At 33.7% G+C, this 15,600-nt stretch overlaps 1 protein-coding gene and 1 long non-coding RNA gene across 5 annotated transcripts in view; one reads left to right on the top strand and one right to left on the bottom strand.

The window, feature by feature from the left end:
- The window catches only part of LOC129306029 (protein ACCELERATED CELL DEATH 6-like), a 71,659-nt gene that overhangs the window by 17,544 nt on the left and 38,515 nt on the right, over window positions 1–15,600 (bottom strand). The gene's annotated exons all lie outside the window — the stretch shown is intronic.
- LOC129306033 (uncharacterized) lies at window positions 12,305–13,963 on the top strand. Its single transcript, XR_008592104.1, has 2 exons — window positions 12,305–12,817; window positions 13,562–13,963. It is a non-coding gene; the product is annotated as an uncharacterized LOC129306033 (long non-coding RNA).

Below are 15,600 nucleotides of genomic sequence, written 5' to 3'. Positions count from 1 at the left end.
AAGCTTTGTGACTGAATTTTCCATTGCAAATTCCATCACTAAATCAGAATAAGATATCCTAACCATTAGCGATGGAATTTTTTGCGATAAATTCCGTCGGTAAATTATTTCTGATGAATTAGCTACGGAATAATGATAAAATTTTAGCGACAGAACATTTCGTCATTAAATTCCATTACTAAATTATCGACGGAATTAGTGATGGATTAGCGACAGAAATTTATTCCGTCACTAATCTACTGATTTTTTGTAGTGATTGTACCAAAGGGAGTACAAACTATATATAGGTGCTACCAAATGCAGCAATTTTAGAGCGATCAATTCTTTGCTTTATAGTCTTGTTCATTTAGTCCATTTTGTATTTGTTTTAGGTGGCCACCGATTCAGCAAATTAAGGGCCTATCTGGTTTCTGTTTTCATTTTTTATTTTTAAAAATTGTTTTATAATATAGTTTTCACACATGGTTCAAAAAGTCCACACATGTTCCATGTTATAAAATTTAGCATGCCTGTTATGTGTTGAATTGAGCCTCTAATATGATTCATAATTTCATATGAAAGACAAGTAAAGCTATTTAAGGTTGGAATTATGTTTGTAAGATGAATCATGGGGATTAAGAAGAAGATATCCAACACTGTTCATGATTTATCATGTGATGTTTCAAACTCAAGAGATGATTATTTTTAAGTTGTAACTTATATATAACATATGTCTTTTTAGTATCTTTTGTGCATGAGAAACTCATCTTTTCCATTAATAACACATGAGAATTGATAAAGTTTGAGACTTGATCATTTGACTTGGATTTTACCCCCTGAAAAATCTTCTTTTATTGTGACAAAATCTTGATCCAAAGTTTGAATTTACTTGTTGCATATACTTGACTCTTTCAGTTTTAGGCTTTCAAAACTCAAAAGAAATCTTATTCCTTTGTTTTTTTTTCCATGTCAAAGCACGCGAGTCTGTTTAATCATTTGCTTGACTTGTACAAGCCTTGTGCTGGTAAGGCAAGCTATCTTTATTCTGAGCTTATCTCAAGAACATCATTTATAAAAATATACAATAAATACTACAAATTAATATATGAGGGAATTTAAGTTCTTGGCTATCTCCACCCTTTGAATCAATCAAAAAGGCATTTAAAGCACAATTCCACAAACTCTCCAATCACACACAACAGCCACAAAAACATTAATATACAAGTAATATCATAGAGTTTATTATTACCAGGCATAGGTATATACCCAATGTCACCTATGACCTAACATAATACTCTAAACTCATTCCATTAATTAATTTAGAATTTTTATTAACTTTATTAAATTCATTAGACCCCCAAAAGTCTGCAAAATCCACTCTAAGTCTTTGTAGTCCATTATTTAACCATAAGGATTCTTTATGGGAGAATTAGGTTGAAGTTTCACATAAGAAAATTAATTATTACAAAATCCATTAACAACTGAACTAAGGAAAAAAAAAACAACACATTGTGTTGTCAATGACTTTAGCTCAGTTATTAATAAATCTTATATTAATTAATTCTCTTGTATGAAACTTGTATGTAATTCTCCCATTCCTTATTTGGTCTAGAGTTTTAGATTAAATCTCATATAAAGGATGAAGTTAATAAATTTCACATAAGGCAATAAGTCAAAGATTTAACCATTGAAAATGATGATTTGGATGTCACAAGCCTGCTAATTGAATTTCATCATGATCCAACGGTGCATGAATTTAATAAATTTCTCCCATTCCTTATTTGGTCTAGAGTTTTAGAATAAATCTCATATAAAGGATGAAGTTAATAAATTTCACAAAAGGCAACAAGTCAAAGATTTAACCATTGAAAATGATGATTTGGATGTCACAAGCCTGCTGATTGAATTTCATCATGATCCAACGGTGCATGAATTTACCATAGACTGCTAAAGTTGAGGGGACAAAATTAACTCACAAGGTGCTTGATAACCTTTTAGGTAAAATTGGTGGGCAAAAATGATCCTTAACCCTAAAGAAGAAAGTATTGATATATAATAATTATGAAAGCACATTGCACAAAGAAAAGAAAAACCCAAATAAAATATTAATTATATTAATTAAAAGCAAGTAAGAAAATCACATAATAATATAAATATATAACATAGAAAAATTTAAATATACTTAGTCTTATATACTTAATATACTTTTATATAATTAAATCAAAACAAGTGAATTCTAATATATTAATAATATTAATAACAAGAATTTATTATAAAATAAATAATTTATAAATTATACATATGCGTTGATTTAATTAGAAACAAATACATTAAATATATAAGGTTAAGTATGTAAGTTTTTTCTCATACAATATTATGAAAAAATCTTAGTCTAAACACCTTGACCAAACATAATGAAAAATGAGCCCCTTAAAATCTAAAAATTCACTGCATTTATATGTTTATAACCTATATATATATATATATATATATATTCTCACCCCATGCTCTCTCATATTTAAGGGGTAACCCGATCAAAGGTTAGCATTACCCAAATTAGGACCATGGACTCTCCTGCCCACAGGGTATCATATAGTTGTTGGTGCACGTACACACTCCTAGAGTGAGTATTATCGGCTAAGCCAAAACTACGCCTAACCCTCGTCAAAGTTGGTGCCACAGTTAAATAACTCTAGGCGCTACCCAAATATTATCCATGCCACATGGACTTAAATAAACTCTTTCAGAATACAGGGTAAACTCCAACCCATCTATGTCAAACATGTACACCACATATGCAAATCACTTATTAAGCTTGAATTATGTATCACATTAAATTATTTAAGAATAAGCAGACTATGCTTAAGAAGATTAAGATGGCTGACCTATTTTTGAAAAATCAAGATAAGGACCCAAATAGACGTTTGGCCAATATCCTTGATATTTGTGACTCTTTCAAAAAAAATGGAGTACCTTAAGATGTTATTCGTCTTCGACTCTTCCCTTACTCTCTACAAGGAAAAGCTAAAGATTGGCTCAACAATTTGGATGAGGGAATTGTCTCATCATGGAATGAAATGGAAAGCAAATTTAGATCTAGATTCTTCCCATATAACAAGATGGTTGATGCTAGAGCCAACATTATCAATTTTAATCAACAGTTTGGTGAACATGTGTATGAAGTTTGAGAAAGGTTTAAGCAACTAATTAAGTAGATTCTTAGGCATAACAAGGAGAAATGGGTTTTGATTCAAGTTTTCAGTAGCCGATTGACTCCTGAGTTTAAGTCTAAAATGAATGAGATCATTAATGGTGGGATTACAAGGCAACTAGTGAACTATGTCTAGAACTGTTTAGAGGATCTTGTTGCTGATTACATCCAAAACATGAAATTGAGGAGACCACTTGAGAGAGTTGCTTATGACTCTTCATCTTCACAAGTGGTAGACATGCTTCAAACACTTAATAAGAAATTTAACTGCCTAAAAGCAAGAGTTGATTGGAACAATTGTGGACGTATGAGAGCTAATACCATAAATACTCAGTGTGATATTTATGGAGATGTGTGTAACATCCGAAAAAATTTAATCCTGGTTTATTAACCTAAAGAGGGTTATTAGTAAATTAATGAGATTTGTAGCCAGAGGGGCTTAACTTGGCATAATTATTGTGATTTCAGCCCTAGAAGTAGGTCCGGATCGATAGCGGGCTACTCAGGCAAGGAAAGAGGAAAAAAAAGTAAAGAATGTTCTCTATGCCACATGTATTTTGTCCGGACATTTTTTTAAATTTAATAATAAAACAAAATATAAAAAAATAATAATAAAAAAATGAAATTTAATCCCTTTTTAAGATTATATTTTCAAAAAATAATAATAATGATAATTTAACAAAATCAAAAAAAAAGAAAGGTTAAATCTTGAAAAAAAGAAAATCTCTCTCAAATTATCCCAACCATTCAAAAATATTCGAGAATCAACTTTTAATAGTTAATTTTTGTTACCTTTTTCTTTCTCTCTTTAATCTTTTTTTTTTAAAAAAAAGAGAGAGAAATATTCTGGTTTAACCCAAAATTAATTTCTTTTTTCTCTTTTCTTTCTTCTTCCTTTTAATCTAATTCTTGAAGTTAAAAAAAATAATAATAATAAAAGAAGAAGGGATAGCAGGACGTACATGTTGATAGGCTGGAGAGAGGAAATGAGAAAAGAAATAGACTGCCGTACACACACACAGAGCTCTTTCGGCTTTGTGACAGAAACAGAGACGCAAAAACAGCAAAGATGATAGACCAAAGAGACACAGAAACAGAAACAAGCACACATGCAAAGGAAATAAAAGACATGCAGATCATACACATGCAGCACAGAAAGGAGAATACACACGCATGTATGCTTTCGGCTGGGCGTAGAAGAAGCAAAACAAAGCAAAAAAACAACAAGCAATCGGAACACGTACACTTTCGGCTAGCAGGAGAAAAGAAACAGAACCAAGGACACACGCACGCACGCAAGAGACGGCACAGCAGAGAAAGGAGATGGAACAGCATAGGAAAAGAAGAACTAGAGACAGGAACGCAGAAAAACAGACAGCACAGAAAAAACAGAGCAGAAACTTCGGCGCACACAGAAAACACAGCAGAAAGGAAAAGCGGAGCAGGAAAGTAATGATTCACCTCTTCCATCCCCTATATAAGACCGAATGAAAAATAAAGGGGGACAGTTTTTTGGACTGAAAAAAAAGAAGAGAGAAACAGACAGACAGAAGAAACAGAAAATAGAGCACGAAAAATCGAAGGAGAAGAGAAGAGAAGAGTGACCGAGAAGGAGAAATAAGAACGTGAAAACAAAGAAAGAGAGAGACCAAAAGCTAAATGAAAAAAAAGAGACTAAGGGACGGAGAGAGGTGAAACAGAGGCAAGAGAGGAGGAGCAAGAGACCGAGAGAGGCGAGTCTTTTTCTGGAAAAACAGGAACTGAGTAAGCCGAGAGGAGATGAAGCTGAGACGTGCTACACACAGGAGGAGGAGAGAGAAGAAAGATGGACGTGAAAACTGAAAAAACAGAGACCGAGTGAGAATGGGCACAGAAGGAATGTGAAAGCTGGAAACCAGGACAGAGAAAAAGAGGAAACGAGATCAGAAAGAGAGGAATCTGCTGGACTGGTGAGACGAAGCTGAGACGTGCTACACACAAGTTTAGTAGTCTACTTGTTTAAAAATTTGAAACTCTCGGTTTGGTTTCAGTTTATTAATTTCCAAACAAATTTCATGTTTAAATACATGTCCCTCATTTTTTTAGTTCTTAAGTAAAAATCAATGTGATTGCCTTTTTCTTAAAAAAAATATAATAATAATAATAATAATAAAAAAGAGAGAGTGTGAAAAAGAAGGATAAAGAGATTGCAAATAATAATTTTGTTTGCTATCATAACTAAGCTTAATGAAATTTTAGGTGTAATCTCATTTCAAATAAAGAAAGAGTTAGTGCAATTATTAAGGCAAGGTCTTTAAATATGTGTTTAGCATAAAAGGGCACATCAATATGTGTGGGCATGTTTTTCATTCCCATTAGTCCTAAGGTCCTTTAATTGTCAATAATATCACACTCATATTGTATGACACTTTCTATGATGATCACATGTACGATTTCAATTATTATGACGAGCCTATTTTATAAAAGGAGGAGGAGAGAATTTGATTCTTGCCCAATTGAAAAGATATAAAATAAGTAAGAGAAAATTGGTTTCTAATCACTTACTTGTCGTGTGAGATTTTAAGAATTTTTGCAGATATTTAAAGTGATCTCATGTCATGAAAATCAACAAGATTTCACAGATATGAGAGCAAAACTTATATGTTAAAATTAACTCTCCTTTTATAATTCAAATTAATAATTTATTTAAGTTCCATGAGAGATTTTAAGGATCTTCGTAGGGACTTAAATTAATCACATTATCGTGTGGGATAATAAGTCCTCACAGATGTAGTGATTTTCAATTTTTATAATAAATAAGTGATTTTTGTAAATAATCATATAATATACGATTTAAGAAATTTAATTAACCAAATTAATGTATTTAAATTGTAATCATATTCACTAATTATATCTTTTAGTCATGTGAGATTTTTAAATCTCCGTAGACTTCTAAGATAATTCTATTATCGTATGAGTCAATAAGACTTTACAGATATAACGATTAAGTTTTTAAAATATATAAGTTACATATTAAATTAATTAATTAATTAAATTTAATTCCTTTATCGTGTGAGATTTTAGAATCTACGCAGATATTTAGGATAAATCATATTACCGTATAAGCCAATAAGGCATTGCAGGTATGATGATTAAAATTCTTTAAAAACATGTACATGCATACTTAAATAAATTATTACTAGCATTTAAAAATAAATAAATTAAATTGCTAAATTCTTTTATCGTGTGAGATTTCGGAATCTCCGCATATATTTAGAGCAATTGCATTACCATATGAATCAATAAGGTTCTACAGGTACTGTAATTAAATTCCCAATCATAAAACATAAAGAAAAATAATTTTAAACCCTTTCCTTTCTTTATTCCAAAAATTTAAAAATAGAGAAAATAATTAAAATTAAATTACCTTTTGTAATTTAAAACACACATATCAAAATTTTAGAAATTATTTTATTTGCAAAATGGTGAATTATTTCTAATTAATTTCTCTTTAAAAAATATTTTCACTAACAAACTTTTAAGCCTGAACTACGTGGACTTTGATCCCCATCACAGGGTACATAGGCCTCAGAGTCAGATTCTGAGTCAAGTCCGTCCTCCCTCATAAATAAATAAACATCTCTCACTTAATTCTTATCATTTTTGAAACACATGAATACAAAAGGGATAATTAAAATAATTATGAAATTATATTAAAAGAGCACAACAAACTTCAGGTAACCGTTCTGACGAACGGGTGTTGTGGGGTGCCTAACACCTTCCCCACACTCAACCGACTCCCGAACCTATTCTCTGATTTTGCAGACCACCCTTATCCTCTATTAATCAGTTTTCCGAGATTTACCTCAAAATCTTGGTGGCGACTCCTCGTTCAATCCGGTTCCCGCCACAAAGGCGGGGATCTCCGCTCGCGCGTCGTCCACGTCACATTTTTCCGGGTGTGACAGCGGCGCATGATTGGTCTGCCGTGATGCACAGAGATAAATTTGAATAACGAGCTCCTCTATGCCATGCGCCGCGGCCGAGGGTAGCGTGCACCATAGCGCATAGCCAAAAATCAAATATATCTGATTCATTCTGCGTGCGAAAATAGAATAAGAGGAGGAGAGGAAAACGAAGAGCTCGACTTAGGCTCTGCTAGGGCATGGCATTGGCTTTCATTGTTGACATTTTGAAGCTCCCAAACACTTAAGGTAAATTTATGGTACCTTCTTTTTCCTTTCTCTCCCTCATTTATGATGATTTACGGTAGGGTTTGACTTGGGTGATAGATTTTCAGTCTATAGGAGTATGGGTCCGATTCCATTGGTTAAAATGAGTATAATGGGAGTTGTTTAATATATTAGAATACCACATTGATGATTTTGGAAGCGCTTAGTCCATGAAAGCATTTATTATCCGAAAATTATCATCAATATAGTGGTTGCGAGAAGTTTATGTATATTAATGATGGTTTGAGGTGTTGTTAATGATAATGTACATTAATGAGCCCATTAGATATGAATGGGTAGTGATTATGAGTTGATAAAAATAGAATGTGTGGAGTTATATGTTGATAAAGCTTCAAGAGTTAGACAACGATGAAATTCTTATGGTATAGATGTAGAGAGGTTCATTTTCGGCACCATTCGAGCTTGTTGAAGTTTTGGGAAGTTGGTATAATGAGGGATAAACCTTTGACCTCTCAAAAGTTTGAGGTAACCAGGGGAAACTTAACTTTTATAGTTGAATATTAATTGTTTGTGAAATATGATTAGTAATTTAAATGTATGATGCATGCTGGCAATATTTGGCTTATGAAATGATTTTTGGAAAGAAAAGGTTGACTATGCCACTTACTTGTGATTTAAAAGTTTACTAGTGGCATGTTGTTACAAGAAGTGGAGATTTGTGATCTATATATATATATATATATATATAATATGTTGAATGTGTGAAGTGATTTAAAATGAGTATGTGAGATTGGTTGCCGTAAATTTATTGTTGAAATGCATATTATGTGATAAATGTGCATAGCATGATTATTGGCATGAGTTTGCTTAGGGAGAGGAGTAGATTGATTAAAATCTATATAGTATTAGTAATGACCTTTGGAATTGGGAACTAACCTTGGCACCGACCGTTGGAATCGGGAGGTAGTCCTTATCCTATAGTTGATTCAAAACAATCTTACTTGTTCTATGAGGGACTCAAACCTAACTAGTCTCCACCAATTCATGAGGAGGCTAGATTAAGGGTACGACACCCCATGGTCGTTAGTATTAGGGAAAACTGAATTACATAAGTGAGTGAGTTCACCCTGGCCCGGTAGCTCCTCACAAGTAGAATGATGGGTTAGTCTGTGAAGGACGTAGCCATATGATAGCCACCGGTTTCGTGTCGGAGGTAACGGGAGGATATAAGGTTGCATATGGCCATGCATATAAGTTTGGCCACATAGTTATTAGTTTTGTGGTCCGGCATGTGTTGAGAGTGCATGATTGTTATTTTTGCAACCCTATGATGTTTTTGCTAAATAACATGATGAAGTGGTTTGTGGCAAGCTCGATCACATGATTGTTAGTTTTGTGAACTGCGGCCGAGTGTTATGTGCTAATTGTACTTATTTGTCTAATTGCATCTATTTACAATTGATATGCAACTATATGGGTTAAGTGAAACTTACTTACTGAGTGGTTGTACTCACCCCTCAATTTTCAATATTTTCAGGACTTAGCTCATCGGATCCAAGTCAAGAAAAACATACAGAGGCTTAGGATTTGTGGAGTAATCTTTTATATGCCTTTTTTTATTACTTTCATGTGTATTTGTTAATGTAATTGCCAACTAGGATTATTCGACATGATTTATGTACTACTTGCATGATTTTGTGTATAACTAGATTATTTTGTGTCCTGGGTTAGTGAGTTTTGGTTGTGAACCTATGGATAGGCCAAAATACTTGTGCAAGTAGAAACATATGTATTTTGAGATTTAGAATGAAATTGTTGATTTTGTGCAATATTTCCTCCCCCTCTATGTTTTGTGAAAATTGAGGTTGAGTAGTGATTTTATAAGATAAGTGTTTTTGATTGTGTGTGGTGCATTGCACAAGTCCATAAGGGTCCCTTGAGTGTGGTCGGATGGTTAGTATAAGTTATTGGCACGTGTGGTTGAATTGGGACACCCTATTTATGAGATTTTGTGAAAAAATGGTCAAAATGGGTTTTGGTGTCCAACATTTTATAGAAAATGAGTTTGAGCGTGAGAAAGCTCCATGTAGATACCAAAACCACCTTAATCAGACGTTGGACGGAGATTTGAGACCTGTCGAAAGTCTGCTCCTTGTGCTGTCAAATGACAGCACTGATGCTGTTAAATTTCGTGCAATGCGCCATGGCACACGGCACCTCACGCTGTGACACATGGCACAGAGAAGACACGCCACGACGCACATGCTGTAAGCTACGACACGTGTAACACTCTCTGCACAAAATCTATTTTTGAGTTTTAAAACTCATTATTTTGGGTCCTAATTGATTTTCAAGCTTCCGCTTTACTTTCAAAACTCTAATTTGGACTTATTAAATCATGTTTGAGATTTGAGTTGTTGAGATTGGGATTCTTTTGAAAGAATTTTTAAAAATTCCTTTTATAGAACTACAATTTGGTAATCCTTTGAGGGTTAAACCCTGGATTATCATGATTCAGAGTCAAATGTTGTTTAACCTCGAGGAGATTACAATGTGCATGCTACTAACAGTGCCATTTTTCTCAATAAGTTGAAATGGTAAATTATAGTGGAAATTACTGTGAGAACAATCAAGCTAATCCTTTCTTAAATACTTACAATGTTGGGTAGTGCCAAAATCCTAATTTCTCTTGGAAAAATGGTTCATTACTCAATCAAGCATCAACTTCTAGTATAAAGCCAATTCAACCTCAAGGATTCTTTCAATTTAAAAGGCAATCTATGTCTATCCAAGAGCCTAAAGTTGATTTAAAGGATATATTAGCCAAATTAATGATTGCACAGTAAAGAATAATTAAGAGCAAGCCAACATTAATGCAAGGGTTGACTTATTTCTCAAGAATACAGAAACACAAATTAGCCAGTTAGCTACCACTATAAATGCATTGAGATAAGGTGGCTTATCAAGTGACACAATTCAAAACCCAAGATAAGAAGGCAAGAGACGTATAGAAAAAATGCAAAGTTATCATGATAAAAATGAAAAAGAACTAATGGATACTCCATCAAAACCTCAAGCTGTTAAAAAGAAAAGAGAAAGTGAAATGATAGGTATTGAAAATGAAGGGCAAATTCAAGGGTTATCTTATGATGTTAAGAGTATGAAGAGACTGCTCGAAGGAAGAATGACAACAAAGAGGAAGTTCATATAGGAGTTGGGAAGAGGAAGAAAGAGAGTGCATAAGAAATAGAGAAAAAAAGTAAAATCAAAGCCATTGCTTGTTCCTTCTTTACCTTTCCTTTAAAGATTTTTTAAGAAGAAATTTGATGAAGAAAATGCTAAGTCTTTAGAAGAGTTGAAGTAGTTGCATATCAATATCCCTTTTGTGGAGATGCTTGATGATATGCCAAGCTATGCAAACTTCATGAAGGTGGTATTATCCAAGAAGAAAAGATTTCATGAATTGAAACTGTAGCACCTATTGAAAAGTGCTCTATTGTGACGCAATAAAAGATTCTATTAAAGCCTCCTGATCCAAGACAATTTGTTGTTCCTTATAATGTTGGAGATATTTTTATTGGTAATACTCTTTGTGACCTAGGAGCAAGTGTGAATTTGATGCCATCATCTATGTGCAAGTGACTAGGCCTTAGGATTGTCAAACCTACTACTGTTGTTTTACAATCAATCTTTCCAAGAACCAGTAGGGCTTCTTGAAGATGTTTTTGTAAAAATAGACAAATTAATCATTCCAGTAGACTTTGATTTTGAGGAGGATAAGGAAGCACCAATCATCTTTTGCTGTCTTGCTTTAACTACAGCAAGAACTACTGTTGAAGTTTTTAATGGAGAAATCACTAGGAGAGTTATGAGAGAGGATGTCAAATTCATGGTGCTAAAAGACTTAAAGGAAAGAATTCACAAGCGAGTAAAGAAGAAAAATATACAAGAAAATGAAAGATTTTGTCATGGAAGGCTTTCCAGCACTTTAGTGCATAATGGGAGAGAATGGAATCTACTTTGATGGTTTTGAAAAGTTTGACTGAAGACTATTAACCTAGCACTACTTGATAGGCAACCCAGGATTTGTTTGCAAATTCTTTTAAATTTTATGTGTCTGGTTGTGTTTTGTTTGATCTTTCTTTGTTTTGTTTGTTTTGTAAGATGCAGAGTTCATGGTGGTGCTAGGTTCTTTGAGCAAGTCAAGTTAAAGCAAAGCACAAGTAGAGCATGTGAAGATTCAAAGAGTTCTTTAAACTCAAAATTTTCAATATATTTTTTTCATGACGTGGTTCTTGTGGTTGAATGATTATGGATTGTTTCTGTTTGAAGAGGTTTGATGTATTTTAGGATAGTGGATTTGGGTTTAGTTTGTTGATATTTGGGTTATTAATGGCTTTTCGGATAGAATTTTGCTAGCCGTGAATTTTTGTGTGCGGATGTTGTGACATTTTATTTTGTGTACCAATAGGTGTTGTGACATATAGCATCAGAGGTGCCAACGTTAGATCCTGAGAGCACTAGTGTCACAGCACTGCTGCACTATGTTGTGGGAATGACGATCCTTGGCTCATTTTGGTCCCTGTTAACACCAAAGGGCATAAGTGCTGCGACAGTGCTACAATGTGTTGTGGGAGTTTCACGACATCACTGGCCTCGAGAAAGTATATGGAGCCACTGTTGCAATAAAAAAATAAAATATTATTAATTCAAATTTTATATTTAGAAGTAAAAAACATTGACAACAAAAATAAATAAACAAAAAAATTTCAGTCTCAGTTCTTTTTCTCTATCTGACATTTAAAAAAAAAAAAACAACAACACTATTTCTTTTAATTGATTTTAGTTTATTTTAAATAAATTCAATTTAAAAAAAAAATTGTGCTATAATTTCCCCCTACCCCTCTATCAAACCCTAGTCTGTTTTTCACTTCCCCTTTTCACCTCCACATTTCTTCACCCATCACCTCCGCCGAATGTCATTAACCCTCCATTCTCTACCTCATCTATGTCGTGCACGGCCGTCAGCGCATTGCCTTCATTCCCTCTGTAATTTGCCTAACCTCTACCAAGCACCCTCACCAACCATCGTCCCTTCTTCCACCTCCACATTGCAAGTCCCTTCTTCCCTCACCAACCACTGTCTAGTGTCAAGTTTTCGGTCTCCTTTAAGTTGCGCTTCCACCCCATCACATCTTCCTCTTCCAAGTCAGGCTCCGTTCTTCCAACACAAGACACCCGCCTTTGGTCTTTTTCCGCCCTCATTTTCTTCCACCATGTTACCTATGCATCGGTTTGCCACACCGTCGACCACTCTTCTGGTCTCCATCGCTCCTTTCCACCTCTGCTTTCGCCTTCACTACACTCGGCTTCTGCTCGAGTCGCAGAGAGATCACCCTTTTAGTTGATTAGCTTCTTTCCCCTTCAACGACTACACTTTTCCTTACTGTCACAAGTAAGTTTCCATGTTTTCTTCGTTTTTTTTTTTTTTTGCTCGTGCTCTGCCTCCCGTTCATTGTGATGCTCAGCTGTGACTTTGGTGTTGCCTAATGTTCATATAGCTAAGTCCTATTTCCATTTTTTTATTTTAATTTCTAGTTATTTTGTTTCAGTTGTTGCTAGATTTAGTTTTCGGTGGGAGCGAAATTTCATACGTGTTTTGTTTTCTCTGTTATGTTCTTTGGTTGTTTTTGGCTTCAGAATGCTTCATCCTCTTCATGCATTTTCTTTAGTCAGTTGCCACTAGTTTGTATGCATTTTTGGCTGTTTTGAGGTTCTCTGACTACTGAAAAATATTACTTGGTTATCCTAAGATTTGATCTCTGTTATGTATTGTTCTCATTTGTTGGAATCCCTTGGTGATTGCTGACTGAGCTCTCTATTCTGGGCGAACTTCTGTTGAATTTAGAGTATCTCTGCTATTGAATGATTGTGAGTTTATAGCTGGTTTCTGACCATTGCCCGAATGTGTATCATATATTTGGTTTTGGATTGCATTGCTCACTATTCTGCTGATTTATTCTTTTTGTGGGGTATCGATACATGTGAATTTCGTATACTCTGTTTTCTTGCTCTGTGCTTTAAATGTCTACTGAAAGACATGCTTGCTTGCTCTTTTATGCTCCTTTTTGGTGGTTGAGTGCATTTTGATAAGCTGAATATCTTTTGAATTGTTCTACTCCTCTTATCATGGGTATAGCTCGAAAGGGTGATGGAAAACATACAAGAACAGGGGGAGCAACTGACATAACTGCTTGCTCAACAGAAACAAACTGTGGATGCTCCCCATTATCTTCTAGTTCAAGTGGCGCAATGTCTTCTCCTTCTCAAGCTAGGTTTGTCGTGGGCTCTCTCTTTATTTGTCTATCAACCTAAGGAGTACTAGAGTCTCTTCCTTTCTTTATGTTATTTTGTTTTACACATTAAGTAGAAAGTGTAGCTTAAGTGCAGGGAGGGAGTGAATACGTACACTTTTATTATATTGTTTTTCTTTGAGTTTTATTTTATTTTATTTTATTTGGTAGAAGTTATTGTGTATATTTGTAAATAGTCTAAAAAAATTTTAAAAAAAGTTTTTGAAAGTTTCTAAATCTCAAAAATTCACGATTTCTGGGACCCTTGGTGGGAGCACCCTTAAAGACCAGCTTTACCAACGATGAGGTTAACTACACTAGTGCCAGTAAAGGCCATAGAAGTATCGAAATCATCAAGGGTGAAGGCCATGGAACTGCAGTGGACTAGTGAACGTTGGGGACATTCTTGTACAAGCTTTTGTTCAGAAGAACGCTGTCCTAGGGGTTAGCGAACAGAGTGACTCTGTTCAATATGGTGGGGCAACCGTTAAGGTTTCAATAACCACTGACAGTTAGCTTTGTCGTTGCATCTTACTTTGTTGGCATGGTGGAAGCTCATCATTCAGTGCTGTATATAAATATGGTAGAAGCTCATCATTCATGGCAGAAACTCATTAGTCATGGCAGTATATGAAGGAGAGAAAGGAAACTCATTAGTCATGGCAGTATATGAAGGAGAGAAAGAAGAAAGGGGGAGAGGGAGAGGGAGAGAGAGAGAAAGAGAGGAGCGAGAGGGGAAGAAAATGGAGGAGTGGGAGATGAACTTTTTACATTATAAAAAATATTAAAAACGGGGCAATTAGAGTGCTGGTATTTTTAAACCCGAAAAAATTTAAGCTGAATTACTAGTTTAGAATGTAAAATGATAAATTGGATTTAAAAGAGTTAGCCTTTTCACCCTTAAAATAAAAGGGTTGGTCTTTTTAATTTTTTTAAATTTTAATATTAAAAATTAAATATTACACTAATTATAAAACCCTAGTGTCATTTCATGAGGATGAAGAAAGAATATATAAAAAGTTTAATATCTTTTTCACTAATGAGGCTCCACAAGGAGAAGAATTAAATTATACTGATGCTGATGATAATAAAAATTATCAAGATTTAGCAGATGATATTAGTAAAGTTTGATTATTATTGGTGTTGATTTTATGATGTTTTTATTAGATTTAAATTTGTTACCGTATGTATTGATTTAAATTTATTTTTTTAGACTTAATGTTATATGTAATAACTTTCTTAAAATTTTAAATATGTTTTTTAATATTTTTAAATTGAAAAATTGAAAAAAATAATAATTAGGGCCCTTCAACCTAAGGCCGAAATGATTAAAATAAAGCCCTGAGATATAATTGAGCTTAATAGGGCTAGCCCATTTAGGTCTTAGCCTTTGATAGGCCAATTTTAATTGACAGCTCTAGGGGCAATAAGGATTGAATTTTTAATGTTGAAGGATTTGAAGAGTAAAAATAACTTTTAACCCTGTGTCTTTACTTTGCTTTTGATTATGAACGTTCAATGATCTTTTTTATTCTTCTTCTAGGTAAAAAGGTTAATACACTAACCAAATCTTTAGAATTTATTCCGGCCCTATCTTGCTTCTACTGTAGAAATGGCTTATGCAGCAATAATCTTTGTATTCTATGCACTTTCATAATTTATTTTATTTTCTTTTCGTTATATAAGATAAATTATATTGATAGAATAATAAATCCTACAAGGGACTGATTTAAATAATCTATTTTGTTCAAATTTTAATTTATATATAGATTTATCAAGTTATTAAAATTGAACTAACTAATAAAGTAATTTACATATTCATTCATAGTTTAATAGTTGAATCGTAATTAAATTATTAAATTGACTATTCAAACTTCAAATGCTA

This window comes from Prosopis cineraria, unplaced genomic scaffold (assembly GCF_029017545.1).
Source record: "Prosopis cineraria cultivar Desert tree isolate PC_DT_omini unplaced genomic scaffold, ASM2901754v1 PC3, whole genome shotgun sequence".
In the NCBI taxonomy this organism is placed as follows: domain Eukaryota; kingdom Viridiplantae; phylum Streptophyta; class Magnoliopsida; order Fabales; family Fabaceae; genus Prosopis; species Prosopis cineraria.
Note: the sequence above shows the minus strand (reverse complement) of the source record. Positions and strands in the feature narration are given on the sequence as shown.